The sequence below is a fragment of the Lissotriton helveticus genome, chromosome 4_1, assembly GCF_964261635.1.
Source record: "Lissotriton helveticus chromosome 4_1, aLisHel1.1, whole genome shotgun sequence".
Classification (NCBI taxonomy): domain Eukaryota; kingdom Metazoa; phylum Chordata; class Amphibia; order Caudata; family Salamandridae; genus Lissotriton; species Lissotriton helveticus.
Genome location: NC_136063.1, coordinates 600,366,591 through 600,383,411, shown reverse-complemented (window position 1 = coordinate 600,383,411; position 16,821 = coordinate 600,366,591).

Here is a 16,821-nt window from a genome sequence, read left to right as displayed (position 1 = left end):
AAGGGTAAGCTGGAAACGCCGGAGGCTGCATTTCTCGGCAGGAGAAAAGACAGCGTCTTTCTCAGCGCGTCAAAAGGTAGGGGCAGCGTCCGTGGGCTCTCGCATCAGCTGGGCTCTTCGGAAGTAGATAGCTGCTCTGCTCCAGGATTACCACCGTGTGTTTGCTTAAGGCAACGTTGGTATATTTATACCTGAAAGGTGCCGGGTTTGACGTAAGGCTGGACATAAGACGTCAATAAAGATGTCACTAAGAACTGGTCGTTCTTACAGTGCTTTACAGGAGTTCTCGGACGAAATCAAAACAAAGCAGCGGGGATTTCCCAGGTTGCTGGAGGCTTGTATTTGTTTAAGAACTCGGTGTGCTTTCTAGGGGGCTGGAGGAATAGGCTTGCTTAATGTGACAGCATGCGCTATGACTGAATTATTAAAAGGGTTTCTATGCCGTTGTAGGGATATTATTGATTTATAACCACACAAGGGCAAATAATAGGAATATCGATTCAGGTACCTAGATAAACACACTACACCCACTCCACGAATTCATGTCCATAATTACTAAACTAAGCAATAGTAAACATATCTAACGGAGCATTTGTATACCGATCCACCCCAAAATACAATATTTTGCATCTGAAATGGCATATGCGAAATACACGAAAAATGAGTATAGGTACTGTACGCTTTCAAGCAGTGTAATCATTCATTAAAAAGGATGCATATGTATATCAGCATGAATGATTTACGAAAATTACACATGAAATGGCTCTTAATTCAGAAAAAAAAATGCGAGACCATTCCATCACATATAAATACAGTTATTTGTAAATATGCTAGAGGATGAGGTAATATATCGTCTCTAGAGTTCCTAAAAATAGAAGCTCTGTTCTCTAAGAATAGTTCTACTTTAAGCAGAGGATGAGTGCCAAAAAAAAAAGTAAATATTTTGGAATCGGGGAAAAATAATTTTGTTTTTCAAGGGAAGAAGTCAAAACAGTTCCAAATATTTTCAGAAGCTTTTGTTTTTCCAAGCTGAAGGCCGAATTCAGATTTCAGGGAACGCTGAGTGTTTGTTTGCTTAAAAGTTTATTCTTTTTGTTCAGGGGAGAACATAATTTCAGACAGACTTTCAAAAAAGCAGTTTACTGCTTCAGGTGAAAGTTCGACCAAGTTGGAAAATGCCGCAACTGTGCAGTCATGAGAATGATTGCTATCATCGATGACATGATCAGCAGTGCTCACAGAAGGTCGTACCTGGTTGATGCTGCTCTCATCTTGTACTTCACTACCCTTTAATCGCAGTGGTGAAGTCTCAACGAATGCCGTCATCAGGATGGGTAACCGCTGGGGACAACACGATGCATGAGCCTTTACTGGACTTAGCAAAGTATCTGTATTCAAAGGTACTTCTGATTGTAGTGTGAGACAGACGTCTAACACGCATTCTTCTCCGCACAGCATACATCTTAACACAGGTAAGATACAGTTCTGCCAGATGGGTCTGAATGAAAGAAACCAGGTCATATTCAGATCTCTTAGCCGGGCTAATCCAAGGACTTTAGTTATGCGTTCCTGATAGTGTATAGCTAGGATCGTTTCTTCCATTGTTGCTGGAGTCTTGTCTGTGACATGGCTTGCCATAACGAAGCAGGAGTATCAAAAATAAAATGCCTGCTACGAGTCCCAACAGGAGTGGAAGGCCGCCAAAGAGTGAATGGACAAAATTAGGAAAGATGCCCAGGACTGCTTTGAAAGGTGTCAACAGTCCCAAAAAAATTGTCTTAAATACACTCGCGATACCATTCGTATCAGAAATGTTTAAGATTTCGTTTAGCATTTCTGCGAAGTGTAGGGGGCAATTTGTTGATAAAAGGTTATGTATCTCTGCCGTTGTCCTTGCAACTTGGAGATCATACGTTTCTTTTGATGACATCAAGTGCACTGGTGTCTGTAGAAGAACAGACTTCATTCTGCTTAAAGTATCAATTCGAATAGAAGAGATATTCCAACTGGGCCAAATTTTTCCCTCCCTGTCTGGAGTGTCGTTTGGATACAATACTTGCATACAGCAAGTGACCATGGACGAAACGCTTACTAGATAAGCTTTTCCTGGCACCAAGCCACAACATCTGTGGTCCACTATTAGAATGTAGCTCCCGTTCGAAAGCCGTCTAAAGAATGGCTCTATTCGAGTTGCAGGTGTGCCAAGCTGGTGACATGAAAGGTTATTTGAAGTCCCCTCACAGGCCCCATGAAGATTTATACCCTGACACAGAGTGTACCACTTAGTGATTTTTCACAATTATTACCACTAAGAAATACATTCCGTCCTTTTTCACTGTAACATGTGTGTGTATAAGGTAATTTCCATGATGATTTAATGTATCCTTTACCCAACCTTTCATACTGGCCTGCCTGTATATACTTTTGGCAGTATCGAAATTGGAAAGTTGTTATCGGAATAGTTATGATTCCGTGTATTATTCATTCGATGACAGGTCGTTCTGACATTGTCAATGGTAATCTCTCAAGTTTTTCAATGCTCAGAATTGTATATTCTGCTACTTTTTGTGCCAAGCTGATTTGTATATCAGTAAGGTTAAAGATAGAGAACAGTGACGTTGTGTTGATTAAACGCCAAGGCACGTAGCCTGAACGCAGATTTTGTAACGTCCAGCCAAGCTGTACAATAGAACGCAATTGGGACTGACCATGTTGTAACATTAGTAAGTCCTGCTCCATTATATCGATTGCAGATGATACAATACTGTCCAGTGAATATATTCTGGAAGACAGAGTCATTAACCCATTGTCCACAACAGAAAGTGATTTTTCCAAATTAATACGGTCAATTTCCCGTATTTTCTCTGCTGTTTCAATTTGAGTTTCTTTCCAAGCTTCGTTATAAGCTGCATATATAGAGGCCGCTATGAAACGTTTTTGATGCTGTTTGCGTGGTCCCATAATAAAATCACGCAAGTCAGCACCTTCTTTAAGTAAAGTTAAGTGTTGCTTAATTTCTGCCAGTGTGGATGTATGTAGCCATTCAAGGCAGAGTTTTCCTACACTGTATGTTGTTACTATCCCTGGATGTTGTCGCTGGGAGTATCTAGGGTCTGGCCTGGTCAATTTGAACCCCTGTATTTTGCTCAGGAATCTATCTTGACAGTTATTTGTGTCTGTGGGCCAGATCAACCATTTTTTCCAATCAGGATGTGTTCTGTTTTGGTTTCAAATATGGGATACGTCTATCTCAGTATCTGTAGTGCTATTACTGTCAGGTGTTGGCTTTGGAATAGACGGTTTGTTTAAGTCTTTAATTTTGGCTAGGCCAAGACAGGATGTTTGTTGAATTGTGTCATTCAAAAATATAATTTGTTCTGGGATCATGCAGGCTCTGAATAATGATTCTATACCTTGGACTTGCCAATCTCTGGTACCCCAGATCGTTTTTCTTTCAATGTTATTTTTCCAAAAATCAAAACCAAATGTATTAATTTTTTTCAAAAAATGTTTCTGAATAGATTAATTTTGTATTTGTCAGCATGGTTTTCATTCCTGTTTTATTTAACAATTTGAAATAAAACGTTTCTGCTTCACTTGTGTTAAACCCTGAGAAGTATGGGAATTTCTCATAAAATGTTTTTGAACTACCTTTTGGTGGAGTTGCACAATGTTCCCACTGGGTGCACAGACATAATATCGACTCCACAATATCGAATGGACAAAATATCGAGTTTTAAATATCGTTTAGAGAAAATATCGACAGGACAGAATATCGACAGCCAAAATATCGTTTTTAAGGTAAGTGAAGTAATATCGACTGTAAATAATATCGAAAGTAAAAAATATCTTTTTTTATATAATATGTAATTATTTATAGTGTTTTTATGTTATAATATGTGTGAAAAGTGTCATTTTATGTTATAATTATTTTTAATTAATGATTTTTTTTAAATTATTGTGTAATTTTATTCTGTAGCGGGTTGTGGGTTTATAGAGGAATAGGGTGGGAAGTAATTTAATTATAATTAATTAAATATGTAAATTTATTAATTGGTAGTAATAACTAATTAATTGGTAATTAAATATTATATGTTAATTATTTAAAATTTAATTGGTAATTAATTTAATTTAATTGATTAATTGCTAATTATGTAAATGAAAATAATGTATTTCCTGTAGCGGGTTGTGGGTTTATAGGGGAATAGGGTGGGAAGTAATTTAATTATTATTTATTAAATATGTAAATGTATTAATTGGTAGTAATATTTAATTAATTGGTAATTAAATAATATTTGTTAATTAATTAAAATGTAATTGGTAATTAATTTAATTTAATTGATTAATTGCTAATTATGTTAAATTAAAGGGGTATTTTTAGGGTTCAGGGTCATTTTTTAGTTTTTGGGTAAAGGGGTATTTTTAGGGTTCAGGGTCAGTTTTTAGTTTTTGGGTAAAGGGGTATTTTTAGGGTTCAGGGTCAGTTTTTAGTTTTTGGGTAAAGGGGTATTTTTAGGGTTCATGGTCAGTTTTTAGTTTTTGGGTAAAGGGGTATTTTAAGGGTTCAGGGTCAGTTTTTAGTTTTTGGGTAAAGGGGCATTTTTAGGGTTCAGGGTCAGTTTTTAGTTTTTGGGTAAAGGGGTATTTTAAGGGTTCAGGGTCAGTTTTTAGTTTTTGGGTAAAGGGGTATTTTTAGGGTTCAGGGTCAGTTTTTAGTTTTTGGGTAAAGGGGTATTTTTAGGGTTCAGGGTCAGTTTTTAGTTTTTGGGTAAAGGGGTATTTTAAGGGTTCAGGGTCAGTTTTTAGTTTTTGGGTAAAGGGGTATTTTTAGGGTTCAGGGTCAGTTTTTAGTTTTTGGGTATAGGGGTATTTTTAGGGTTTAGGGTCAGTTTTGGGTTTTTGGGTAAAGGGTTTTTTTAGGGTTCAGGGTCAGTTTTGGGTTTTTGGGTAAAGGGTTTTTTTAGGGTTCAGGGTCAGTTTTGGGGTACAGGGGTACAGGGGTACAGTGTAAAAATAAAGTAAAATTAAATTTACATTAATTTAATTTTATGAAATTAAATTAAATTATATTTAAATAATTTTAAATAATTTAAATTAAAAAAAATTATTATATACTTACCAATACTTACGTTGTAATGGTAGTGCGTTGTAAAAGTTGCGTTGTAACGTCATATATCCACTGTTGCACTCTTTGCAGTGGGAATAGTAATTTTTACTCTTTTGTATTTGTACGTTAATAATATTGGCTATTATTTAATTAAATTTTGTTACTATATATATATATGTTTTAAGAAATATGATTAAAAAATATTATTTTTTTACTTTCATTAATTATTTAATTATTAAAAGTTATTTTAAGTATTGTTAATTATATTTTAGTAATTAATTTTTTATATTAATGTTATTAAACATTGTTTTCATTAAAGTCGATATTTTTTACAACTATATTTTTGTACACGATATTTTGTACTCGATATTTTTGTACTTACCTGTTTGTACATACAAACTCGATATTTTGGATGTAGATATTTTCTCGTCGATATTTTGGGTAGTCGATATTTTGGTAGTCAATATTATTTCAGTGATCCTTCCCATTGATTATAATTTAAAACATTTCTAGGTTGAGCAGATTTATGCAAATAATGGTTACCATAATGGTTGTAGCAGTACATCTGATCATAATTCGATGAACCTTGTAAATAATCATGTTCTGTACATTTTGCTGACATAACTAAGTCTGACATCATATCATTAATACTTTCAAATTCCCAATCATCAGAGAATGAACTCGGTTTTACAAAGTCACTTAATGAAACCTTAAATTGATGAGGATACTTCAAGAGCTCGACCGGGCCATATATATCGTAATCTGTTTTGTCCCATGCTACCCCACCGGGTATTGGATTGGCTGTGAAGTTTACTGAAGAAAGTTCTCTTTTCTCGATGTGTGAAGACTTGAGTGGCTTTAGGACCAGGTTGATTTTCTGGCTTGCTGTGTCCATTGTAACATATTTTCCCTCAATGAAGTGTCCCAAGCATAGCACCATGATGAGCCAAAGCAGGAGGAAAAGTACACCTAGCACCACCCAAAATTCAATCCATGGGGAAATCAGATAGGTTTCTTGTAGTTGATGAAAGAGTTCTTTAGTTTTGTCTTTCAAAGTTTTTGTTGTTGTTGGCTGTTCCTCAGGTTCGCTCGGCTCTTCAGAAAAGTCATCGAAGTTGATGAAGTAGCCTGATGCAGTTCTGTCAATTATTGGAATTGCTTCTGGATTTTTCTTTGTTTTATTAGCATAGTCTGTGGCTACATTGTTGTAGACAGGTGTTTCTTGACAAATTGTTGCAATTTGGGTTTCAAGAGGCATATGTTCCATGGCTTTGTTGCATAGTCCTTGTTGATTCACTGTAGGTTTATCAAATGTGATCAGTCTCTCAGTTTGAACCTCTTGATTTGTAGCAAACTTTGTTGTTCTGCTATTTCTTGGGAGTCCACTTGGCCTACTACTTATTATTGGCCACATGATTGTGATTTAACCAGGTCGATGGATACAACTCGGTTCTCCTTTTTACCAGCAAGGGGCGGTAGTACAACTGATCTTGTTCCGTTGACAGCTAAGACAGGTACTGCTTTTCTCTAAGAAGGCCCAAATTCCTTCTTCACCGCGATTTTCTCTCTGACCAGATCCCCAATCTTTGGAATCCAGACAGGCCTTGCTGGGACAGGTGGTTTCTCTTCAGTGGCTGTTGGCTGTTGTTTCAACTTTATGTTGCTCAGGTCTTTTCTTGTTTCATTTAAGTCCTGTAAAATAGCCAAACGATCTTTGATATCAAAGTATTTTCCTTCTACCACTGAAGTCTGACTATCGAGATCCTGGATATGCATTCTAGTCCCGAACAATAGTTTGTACGGACTGAAACCTTTTAGAGAATTTCTTGGCAGATTGTTAAGACTACGTTGGACACTTATCAAATGTTTGACCCACCCAACCCCGAACCTAATACCTTTGCCGTTATAGATTGCTTTATGTCTCGGTTTTTTCTTTCCACAATCCCATTTCCCTCAGGAAGGAAGTGATAAGATTCCCGCAATGCAATGCCCATGCTGGTCATGGCCTCCTTATAAGCTCGAGAGCTAAAAGCAGGACCCTGGTCAGAATGTAGCATGCCAATTGCGTCTATGCCGCTATAGACTCGCAAATCTTTTATAACAGTTCAGACATCAGCCGAGAGCTGGGGTCTACATTTTAAGTGGAACTAGCCTCTTTAATAATATTAATGGGACACATTTTTTCTGGGTTTTTGTATCGATATTCTTGTGATATCTAAAAGAAGGGCATTGGTAGTACTCCGGGCATTTCGCCACTGCGGTCTCTGTTGCAGTTTTGACAGTAAAATGCAAATTTGTAGTTTTGCAGGCTCATTCCCGGCCACCAGTATATTGGTTGTAATTCTTTCAGAGATTCCTTAATCTTAAGGTGTCTTAGCCCCTCACCCATATGTGCGTCTGCTATTAATAAGTTTCTCCTGTTTGTGTTTGGAATTACTCTATCCCTCACTCCAGGCATTTGAGCAAAAGGAACGGAGTTTGCATCGATTATGTATGTATAATTGAGTGGATAGTTGACCGGTAGTGCTGCACAGTCGCCCTTTGATGACATTTTTACCGCCAGCATCATTTCCCCGTCTACGTATTTTCCTGAACGCTTTTTTGTAGCTACGGAAGCCGGCTTAGTTGCTTCCGCTGTGGCTGACTCAGCCAATGAATTCCCTGAAACGTGAACGCCATCACGTTCATGACTCAATGAATGTATCACGTGAGTCTTTGGTAGTTCTTTCTGTAAAAGAACTACTTGTTCCCAAAGCGATTTTTGCTTTATTGTGGCACCTGTGTCATCTTTGTAACCGTTTTGAACCCATTTCTGCAAGTCGTTATTGTATGATTTGACGCAGTAATATGAATCGCACCCTATTAGTGTCGGGAATTCGTGATCAGCATTATCTAGCGCCATTTTTAACGCTATTACTTCAGTTTGTTTATCTGAATTATATTCTACAGAGTGTGATTTTGTTACCAGAGGTCTCAATTTACCTCCACGCCACACGTATTTAAGAATCTCGCATGTGGCGTTATAGGCTTGTTTTCCCCAAACTGAGGGTTGTGCATTTCCGTCTGTATAAATTACCCAGGCGTACTGTTGTATGGGCAGAATGTCGATTGGCAGAGGATATTCTCTTTCATATTCAAGATTTTTTAATTTTTTCATTTCCGGGTCAAAATAGTATTTCACTTTGTCTGTAGCAAGAAAATGTTCCCATTGTATCCATTTTGGATTTAATGCCACAGTAGGTAAATTACATGGGCTTGTTAATGCCTCAAAGGCTGATTCTGCAGTTCTAACAGTAATCTGTCTGCCATCAGCTTGGTCTCTTTCTTTTGCTACAGCTGTTTGAACCGCATGAACAATGTTTTCCTTAATACTGAATGTTTTTTCAGCTTCTGTGTACAAATGTGATTTGTATGCTATTGGTACCTTTTCTCCCTCATTAGAGGTTAGGTACGTGAATCCGCATCTTCCTGGGATGACCCGGATCACAAGGTTGCGTGTGTTATCACGTGTTTGAAATTTTGTTTTAGCTAACATGTCTGTTTGCAATGATCTCAAAATTTCTGTGTGTTTTTGAGTCCAATTGATTGTTTTAAAATCTGGTTTTATTAGTTCATAGAGAGGTTTAACCCTCTCTGCATAATTTAAAATGTAAGTTCTTCCGAAATTCAGGAAACCTAGAATTGATTGTAAGTTTTTCAGCGTTCTTGGTGCTTGGATTACAGCACATTTCTCTAAGAAATTGTCTGCCAGGCTTTTGCCTTCACTTGATAATTCATATCCTAAAAACAGGACAGTTAGATGGGCAATTCGTGACTTTTTAAAGTTGAATTTGTAACCCTCTGTTGCGAACCCAAGTATTATGGTGTTCACTCTTTTCTAGTGAGTATCCAAGTCATCATCTGTTAGATAGATGTCATCGATATAAGATAATGCCTCATCATCATACAGTTGTAGTAACTCTGTTACTCTTGCTGAGATTAATCCTGGGCTGTTCTTGAACCCCTGTGGGAGTCAACAGATTTTTTCTGCGAGCCCATTATTGAGAAAGCGGTCAAATACCTGCTTTCAGGTGCTATATTTTGACAAAAGAATCCATTAGAGATGTCTAATGTTGTTTTGTATTTTTTGCGCACGATGTTATTCATTAGTGCTGCACTGTGTGAGTTTTGTACTGCAAAGGTTTTGCAACATGAGTTAAGGTGTCTGTAGTCCAAAACTAGACGATAAGAATCGTCTGGCTTGGAGACAGGAAACAAAGGATTGTTCATTTGTGAGGTGCAAGTTTCAATCACCCCCTGGTATTCAAGTTGATCTAAGATCTCCCTGACCTGTTTTTTAGCTTCTTGCTTAATTGGGTACTGCCTCTGTGCAGTTGGTTGACATTTTAACTGGATTTTGTGAGGAGGAGAGTCCTCATCCCATCCAACATGGTTTTTATATAATGCAGGAGCTTGGGCTACTGCCCACTTTCTTGCAAGTGTATACTTTTTAAAAATTGGAATATGATTTGAGAAGGCAGGCATAATCATTTCTTTGCCATGAGGGCACTCCCTGACAAACTCTGGTGGCCAGTCTTTTTCAGCTAAAAGAATGTCATAGCCTTTTGAGAGGTTATCCCAAAACTAGACCCCTTATTTTCCTAGTCTTATCTCCGTCTATACGTAATGTTATCTCGTATATTTTATGAGGTTTGCTAACTCTGGTGTCTGCAGTTTCCACCTGAATGTATTCATTCGTGTCCACTGTCTCCAGATGATTCATCAGGATCTTGCGAGCTATGCTCACTTCTGCTGCGCTGTCTAGCATTGTCTGAGCCCACTCTCCGTTTTTCAGCTGTGTCCTCAGGATCCTCGGCATGTTTGATTATTTTAATACTGGCTACCTTCTTTTTTGGAAATTGTAATTGTTTACTTTGATGAGCAGGTTCCTTGTCTTTGGACTTGACGTGCTCTTCCCCGTGTTCTGACCGTCCTCTTCTTTCCGATTTCTGCGAGGAAGTCTGAAAAGATCGAGAGGGACGTGTATCAATATCTTGATATCTATCAGGTTTCTTCAAATTATCCCTATTTCTAAGGTTGTATCTTTTCTCAGAGGGCTCCCTCTGGGGAGACTTGTGTCCTTGGTCCGGAGATCTTTCTCTCCGCCGAGGAGACTTTCCTCTGGACTGGAATCTTTTTTCTTTGGGAGTGGATTGTTTATTTCCATCCCAGCTCTTTTTTGGAGTGTTTAGATTATTTTTAATAAATATCTTTTCAGGATTTTCAGTTAGTTGGGGTTTTACTGGTTTCCCACCCAAACTATCTCTTCCTAGCTCTTCATAGGATTTTTCTATGATTCTGGCAAGTTCAAATGGTTGTTCTGCTATATCTGTTTCTTTCAATTTTTGACGGAAAGTTATATCCTCAGTTGCCACTTGAACTAAGTCTCTATATGCCTGTGTTAGTTCTTTTATTTTAACTAAGAGTTCTTCGCTTGACATTTTAGTAATGTCCGGATGTGGTGTGTAGCTGGCTAGAACCGGCCACATTGCTCCTGGTCTACCTAGTGGACCGAGTCTGGTGATGTGATTATTATGTTTTAGGGCGCCTTTAAACCAGAGCAGGTGCTCTTGGTATTTTAATGGGATTTCCACCTCCTCGAAAGGGGTGTACTCTTCCGGTGGTTCCTCTATTTTGTAATAGTGGAACTCATGTGTGACAGCGTTTGCTGCTGGAAAGTTTATCCATGAATAGAATACCTCTGTCTGCCGATATTCATGTGCCTCAATTACGAATATCACTGTACCACCTCTCGATGTTAGTCCATATTCTATAAGTTTAAGTGTTATAGTTTTTCTTATGTTGACCGGGATGAGTATTGCATCTGGGTCAGACTGCAGGAGACTATTGTCTTCCTCTAGGAGACGAGCTGCTATTCTAGCTGTCTCCTTATCTCCTTCACCGTCTGACATTTTACTGACAGGAAGGTTTTTTTGTTTGCAGATCAAGTTTTCAAGGAAACAAAGATTAGGTGCACAATATTTTGGAACACTGTATGCTTCAACGTTGAATAAACCAAAAACTATACTTAGAAATCTCTTCCTACTAAGTTCCGGCGGATTTTAACCTTTGACCCACTCCAGACGTTTTTGGAGTATTTACGGGAGAAAAGGTCTGTGTGAAAAAGCACGACTGAGTTACTCTAACGTCTTGCGTTAGATTTATCGCCTTACCGAACGTTGGGCGCCATGTAGTGTAGTTCTTATAGTCCCAATAGGCTCTGCGCATTGGAATAATATCTTCAGTAGTGTAGACGTAGGACTGAGGTTAACTAGGTCTCTCCTGACAAGATTAGACTTAAGTTTTTTGCCAGCTAGCTCAGAGTTCACTAGAAACTTTCTCGAATAAGCGAGGAGGAGTTTAACCTCCCTGGATAGACAAGAAGGGATTTAGTTTCTGACAACCATAAAACATGACAACTTTGCTCTCCCTGAATAAGAGTATATCTCTAGAGTCGTGTGAAAACAAAAGACAGTTATTTCACTCAGTCAATAAGTGCGTACTTAGTTTCACCAGATTGCAGAGAAAAAGAGAGACGGGCGTTTTCAATAAAAGGTGTTATTTATTGAGCAGTCTCTTTCCTCATACAAGAGAAATGAATTGCTACAATTGCAATACTTATAGTTAAGTAAAGTGCATACAGTAAAAGCAGGATTATAAAATAATACTGTAAAAGCATTGATATGGTTTCTTAGCCATATGATACTTTAAAATGGATAAAATAGATACATACATATATACATTGACTAATCGTACTCAACTGGTGCTTCTAACTACGCCTACCCCGGTGTACCTGACCTAAGCCTAATACGTGGGAAGGAGTAAGTAAGTAGCAGTTTAAGTTAAGTTTGTTTTGCCAAGAATCTGACTCAAGAATTCTCTGTAAGGGTTTAGTCAGTTCAGTACCTGGTTGTTAGAAGGCAGGAGGGCTGGTATCTCTCTCTCAGGACTCGGTATCCCAGTCACCCGCAAGGGTAAGCTGGAAACGCCGGAGGCTGGATTTCTCGGCAGGAGAAAAGACAGCGTCTTTCTCAGCGCGTCAAAAGGGAGGGGCAGCGTCCGTGGGCTCTCGCATCAGCTGGGCTCTTCGGAAGTAGATAGCTGCTCTGCTCCAGGATTACCACCTTGTGTTTGCTTAAGGCAACGTTGGTATATTTATACCTGAAAGGTGCCGGGTTTGACGTAAGGCTGGACATGAGACGTCAATAAAGATGTCACTAAGAACTGGTCGTTCTTACAGTGCTTTACAGGAGTTCTCGGACAAAATCAAACAAAGCAGCGGGGATTTCCCAGGTTGCTGGAGGCTTGGATTTGTTTAAGAACTCGGTGTGCTTTCTAGGGGGCTGGAGGAATAGGCTTGCCTAATGTGACAGCATGCGCTATGACTGAATTATTAAAAGGGTTTCTATGCCGTTGTAGGGATATTATTGATTTATAACCACACAAGGGCAAATAATAGGAATATCGATTCAGGTACCTAGATAAACACACTACAATTGATAAAAGATCCCCAATCGGGGCAAGCAGTTTTGTTGGTTAGACCTGCCACATTCCAGGACAGAATTTTATTTTATTCTCCTGCAGAATTCCCCCCCCCCCCCCCCCGGAGAATCGAAATGGGCAGGGGCTAAGGCAACATAGGTAGTCATGTGAGAACTACCAGATTTGTGTAGCCTCTCATACAAAAGTGTCCTGTTGTTGTAACTCCATACCCTCCCCCATATGTACTATAGCCTGTCTATGGACCTGGGTTAGATCAGACAAAGGTTCAGACACCCACATTCCAGATTTACAATTATTAAAAACTTCCTGGCCTCTCAGTCAGTCTACATCCTCCAGAGGGGCAAACTGATTTGACACCGGGATATTAAATATGGACGGTACGTTTGAGGGAATCATGTAAGAGTCCTTACGCCAATTGCCACAGTCCCGGAGGAAATAAACTTCACCAGCATTTCAGGAGGAGGGGTAAAAAGAGTCCAAAGGGAGTGCTGTAATGGCGGTCTGTTGGCCCAAAAAGCGGGAGGGATGGATTATCAGTCTACGGACGGCTTCAGGGTACTTAAAATTAATAATCCCACAGTCCCCAGGGATTGTTTTTTTGTGGGACCCACCCAAGCCACCCTACACACCATCAAGATCTCACCAGCCCTATTATAGGGGAATTGTTTATATGTAGCAACCAGAACAGTATCTTATTTCTGCGATCTAGTTGAGACTCATTTTGGCCATATTTAGGTTCGGGAATTCCAGCCAAGATAAGTACATATGGTGCTGCCGCTGGAGGTAGATTGATAGTTGGAAGGGACAGTTGGCTTTGCCCCATACACTGATTTTGTTTTTAGACCTCCCTCCCTACTTTGGAATGGGTCTCTATCGGGGCATGCTCAGCCAGTTGAGGAATAGACTTATCTACTGTTTCAGTAGTGGAAGCTGCATTTTTAGAATTTGCCGAAGCCGGGGCCAAAATAATTTCTCGATAGGATTGAATTTGTTGGGTCTCAGAAGGATTCTGGTGGATCTCAGCTCTTGTTTGATGTCTAGATAGTGAGTTAGTATTAACACTCTGTTGCCTGGTGGCCTGGACTTTACCCACACTAGCTACTAGGTTTTGAATATGATCAAAGTGGGGCAATCTCTTCCTTCACAATATTTCTACATTGGGTGAGGAGATATGATAATAATGTTTGGCCCCAAGGTGGATATGGGTGGCATACCAAAGACACATGGTTATTGCCTAAACAGTTCTCCGGTCTGGGACCATTTTAAGTACCTTTTGCATTGCCATCCCCTGCCTTTTTCCCCTCAGACCCCCTAATTTTGCACTGCTTCCTCTTCCTGTATCCCTTGGGTGTTTTGACAGTACCCTCTCTAGCAAGTTCTGCTTTAGGTGAGAGTGTTAACACAGAGTCTTGCAAACGGGGGCATTCAAGTACAGATGATTCAGAGAGGTTTACAGCATTAGATGGAGTCAATGCTACCAAGAGGGAAACGTTAGGGGTAATAGATAGACGTCTTTCCGTAAGTTTAATTTCCGTGGTAACTACCCCCATCGCCTTTTGTAACATTAAGTCAATTGCTGTAGGCAGGGTAACTGTGGAAGTGTCTGGGTTAGTACGAGGCCCTTTAGCAGTACATGCACGCTTTCTTTGAGTACGAACAGGAGCATTAGTTGTAGGCATCGTAAGAAAGTTACCTTACTCCGAAGAAAAGAAGCCAAGAGGGGTGACCCAGCCCAGCCACCTCTGGTTAGTGACAGGCAAGAATGGGCCCGCGCTTTGCCCGGGCACGCCCGCATGCGTCCCGCGCTGCAGGCGCGCTCGCCGAATTTCAAGCGCCTCCGGGCGCAGGCTGCAGCGTCACGGGTGCACCTAATGTCCCAGGGCTGCTGGGAGTTGTAGTGTAGCCACCAGGGTCTCGCTGGCCGTTTCCCTCACGGCGCGGTGGAAGCTGAAGAAACACCCAGCCGTTTCCCTCACGGCTCCGTGTTGGTTCTGGAGGTAAGATTTTGAGCCTATTTGTAAATTGTTCCACTGGATAAATAAAGGGTTTGTTTATTCGTTGGCTCTGGTTCCAGGATGGAGTGAAGCAGTGAGTTAACCTCCTGCAGCAAAGAAGAGGAAGGACTGCAGCAACAGGAGAGATGGATGCATTGACGGACTGTGCTGCTATTGGTTGATGGTTGTCATGGACACGTCCCACGGACTCATGGGAGTTGTAGTGTGGCAGTGTCATTTAAACTTCTGTTTAACTTTGAAACTGCTGTTAATAAAAAGTGAATAAAGTTGTGCATAATCTTTGCCTCCGCGTTCATAACAGAAGTACAAGTTTCTTTCACTACAGCGAGGACAATCTCATTTCAGTAGCACTCCTGGGCTTTAGCAGGAGCTGCGATTCGAGGAAGAGCGGAAGTTACATGTCTGAAACGTCACCCCTACCGGTGCCCGCAGAGTTCCTCTTCCGGGAATGCTCCAATGTCGGTGCTGTTCTTGGTGATCTGTGTCTGCGGCTTCGCGCATGCGCACGTCACGCCGACCTTTTCCCGTGGAGTTCCTCTTCCGGGAATAGCATTTAAAAAAACGTTGAACTTCAGTGAAAAAAAACATAGGTTTCGGGGACGTTATTGTTAGTTGGACATTTCACTCGTACTAAACCATAGAGATTCCTCTCTTATAGTTAGTTGAGCTAAGTATAACTCGCTCCCCCGCAATGCACTGCTGACGACATCACATCTCACATCATTCATGACATGGTCAGTGACATCACTGATGGAATCACTGATGACATCTCAAATGACATCACTGATGACATCACCCACGTGAAAGTCTGGTACACCTCCTTATACCTTAATAAAACCTTTGACACACCCGCTGTAAAATACAGACTACCATTTTCGAAATAATAGAGACATCAATACCAGTTACTACATACGCACTCACTGATTCCTAGGTCTACACACACATCCACTCATTAACCATACAGTCACTCATACATGCAGTGACTCATCAATACAACACTATTATACGCACTCATACACCTGTACAAACACTCATACACCTGTACAAACACTCACACATCGCCACACATCCAGAGTTACTCACACATCTAGTCAGTCATGCAAAGAATCAATCACACGTCTATTTACTCACCTATACAGTTATACACACACACAACCTCACTTATTCATACAGATACTAACATATACTTACTCCCTTATACAATCACTGATACAAGTACACACTGATCCATACAGCCACTCTCACAATCACTGACTCATTTATATACTCCAACTCTCACATGCACTGTGTTTTACATATGTAGTTACTTGGACATGTAGCACTGAGATATCCATTCACTCACCAACACACCCACACACACACTCACCCACCCATACAACTGTTTCCACATGCACTCTTGAACCCATACACCCAGTGAATGAAGCACTCATACATCTATGCACAATGTCACACACCTCCCACCCATCCACATACACACGCAGGCACCCATACAAATACTCAGGCAACCAATCAATAACCCATATAGACACTCACGTAGCCACTCACCAACCAATGCAGCAGCTTACACAGCCATAGACAGAATAATACAGACATTCACACAGTTTAGTCACTAATCCATGCCTTCAGTAAGACACATTTAATCACTCACTTATACAGTCAGTCATGCACCTACTAAATCCTCCACCCACTCATTCTTCAATACACCTTAGCCAATATATATATAAAACATTTAAGATGTCATCAGTGATGTCATCAGTGATGTCACTAACCATGTCAAGAATGATGTAATATGTGACGTCATCAGCAGTGCATTCCGGGGCCTGAGGTATAGTTAGCTCAACTAACTATAACAGCGGAATTTCTATGGTTTTGTACAAGTGAAATGTCCAACTAACTATAACGTCCTTGAAACCTATGTTTTTATCAGTGAATATATATATATATGGCGTTTCTACAGGGGCAAAACTCGCTGAATTAATTTGTTGTGGCTGGCCCAGCCGCGGAAACGCCCCGCTGCTTGAAAAGTGGACCATCAACGCCGGATACTCCCGACGGTGAAGTGGACAAGCAGTCCTGAATTGTGGAGTTTATTTGCCAGCTGAAATGAGGTCTCCATCGACCAAGCAACCCACATGGGTAAAACTGAACTTTAAATTT